At 32.5% G+C, this 2914-nt stretch overlaps 1 protein-coding gene across 2 annotated transcripts in view; it reads left to right on the top strand.

Annotated features, from left to right (window-relative positions):
• LOC106884303 (small nuclear ribonucleoprotein-associated protein B) overlaps nt 1–2914 on the top strand; it is a 33718-nt gene that overhangs the window by 24022 nt on the left and 6782 nt on the right. The gene's annotated exons all lie outside the window — the stretch shown is intronic.

Here is a 2914-nt window from a genome sequence, read left to right as displayed (position 1 = left end):
ATGTATGTGTATGTATGTATGTATATATATGTATGTATGTATATATATGTATGTATGTATATATATGTATGTATGTATATATATGTATGTATGTATATATATGTATGTATGTATATATATATGTATGTATGTATGTATGTATGTATATGTATATATGTATGTATGTATATATATATGTATGTATGTATGTATATATGAATTTAAAGGAAAAGTTGAAGAAAAAAATTTTTTTTAATGTTTTTGTTTTTCCTCTCTCCTCTACCAACACATTTATTGTTGGTTTGTTTCATTAAAAATTTCCATCTGAGCGAAAAATAATAGAGAGAAAATGATATAAAAATGAGAAACATTAGAAAAATATTGCCATGAGTTAAATCGGCGATATATTGCAAAATTGATTCATATATTGTCCTTCTTATGTCTTCTTGTTTGAATGGACATCAGTTTACTTAGGCATGAAATCTTCTAGAACTGCTTCTTCATAGAAATGCTTTCCTCTGTAGTGTCTTAGAATATGTGTGTGTATGTATGTATGTATGTATGTATATATATATATATATATATATATATATATATACAGACACACATACATATACACACTTGCACTCATAGGCATGGCTACACACACAGTTTGTTTCGTTAAATTTTGTTGTTATTTGTTTTATTTTACTGTGATAAATGTTCACAAGCAGTATATTTTATGAATTATATTTGAATGTGTTATTGTTATTTAATTTCTGTTTTGTATTTGTGTTCTAAAACTTGCTTGCAGATCTATGAAAGTCTAAGTTAGCCGTTAGCTCCTTAATTCTTTCATTTGACTTCCAGATTTTTGTTATTTCATGAAAAGGAACTTGCAAATAACAGAATATTTCTAGATGTTTTTCTGAGATATTTCTCCAGTGTACACTGACACTTCTATTGTCTATTCTTCTAATATTTCAATCTACTTTTATTATTTAATTCTTAGGCATCTATCTTGATATTGGAAGAGTTCTTCAATTGCTTCTTTGTGTGTGTATGTGTTGCATGAAATCTTAGTGGTGCTAAGTGAAATGTAGAATAGTGCACAAACTCACTTTAGTTCCTTGAAAGATGTATTTTTGAATTGTGTTACTTGGTTTCTTACCATTCCTTTATTTCACATTCACACTATTCCATTCTGTCTATCTACCTAGTGTGTATGTGTGTGTGTATATATATATATATGTATGTATGTATGTATATATATATATATATATATATATATATATATATATATATATATATATATATATATATATATATATATATATATGTATGTATGTATGACATCATCATCGTTTAACGTCCGCTTTCCATGCTAGCATGGGTTGGACGATTTGACTGAGGACTGGTGCAACCGGATGGCTACACCAGGCTCCAATCTAATTTGGGAGAGTTTCTACAGCTGGATGCCCTTCCTAATGCCAACCACTCAGAGTGTAGTGGGTGCTTTTAATATATATATATATATATGTATGTATCTATGTATATATATATATATATATATTTATATAAAATATCTTTTAATTTGATTCAGTCATTAGATTGTGGCCATGTTTGGGCACTGCATTGAAGACTTTTTAGTTGAATGAATTGACCCCAATACTTATTTTTTCAAGCTTGGTTCTTATTCTATCAGTACCTTTTGTGAACCGCTATGTTGTGGGGACATAAACATCAACAACTGTTGTGTAGTGAAGCCTGTCGTGGACACACATACACATTTGTGTGTGTGTGTGTGCGCGTGTGATAGGCTTCTTTTGGTTTGCATCTGTTAAATTTACTCAAGGCTTCAATCAACCTGAGGCTGTAGTAGAAATTTTTCCAAGGTGCCACTCAGTGGGACTTGAACCTGGAACCATGTGGTTGGGAATCAAGGTTCTTACCACACACCCATACCTAGTACATGCTCAATGGCATGCTATAGAAGCTCATACAACTATTGTACTAACAGAGCATGAAACTTACCGTAACTTGCATTTAAATCCCATTTATTAAATGATACTCACACACATGCATACTCTCACTTTATCCCCCTCTCTCTCTCTCTCTCTCTCACATGTATTGCTAGAAATAAGAGTTAAAACAACAGTTAGCCATGAACAGAACATTTTCTGTTACAAAGGGACTAATCTATTGATTGACAAAGGAGTCAGGCTCCCTAAGCAAGTGAGGGTCCCATATCACAGTGATTTTTAGGTCAAATTAATTCTCATCACTGACGCTACCCCGTTGCCCCTGGGCAGTTGATAGATAAGTGCTTTTGTAACAAAATGTTCTGTTCATGGCTAAGAGTTGTATTTCTAGCAATGTTGGTGCTTACTTGCACTATTAGTCACTTTTAGTAACGTCTATACTTGTGCCTTTTGGTTTTAAATTGTGACTAGCCATTTAAATAATTTGTATATAATTTGTTGCTCACACATGACCATCATCCATCTTTCTTTTCCTCATGTGACCATCTTTGTTTTCCTGCACGACGTTCTAAGGACTGGACGTCTTCTATCTATCTCGCTCTTCTGTTTCTATCTATCTCTCTACTATCTTTTCTCTTTTCAAAGTAAATATTTCCCCCAGCATTCACTATTTTCCTCTCGTTCTGATCTAACAACCCTCCATGTTTGTTTTTATTCGGTTTCCTTGTATATCTCTGTCTTCTTTTTGTTCCCAAATTTGACCCTCCATAAATCCCAAATTTTATTTTGGAATTAATGGCAGCAACTGTCTTCGAAGACTCATATTGTCATTGAATGCTCGAAATGAGGAGTTGATACACGGCCGACAACTGATGAAGAGTCCTTCTCCGTGTTACGTGTCCTGTTTTCCATTTTTTTCTCTTTTTCTTTGCGTGTTTAACTTGTTTGATTTCATACTTCATGTTGTTTACACA

The sequence above is a fragment of the Octopus bimaculoides genome, chromosome 1, assembly GCF_001194135.2.
Source record: "Octopus bimaculoides isolate UCB-OBI-ISO-001 chromosome 1, ASM119413v2, whole genome shotgun sequence".
Classification (NCBI taxonomy): domain Eukaryota; kingdom Metazoa; phylum Mollusca; class Cephalopoda; order Octopoda; family Octopodidae; genus Octopus; species Octopus bimaculoides.
The sequence above is the reverse complement of the archived record's forward strand: the minus strand, read 5'-3'. Positions and strand labels throughout refer to the sequence as shown.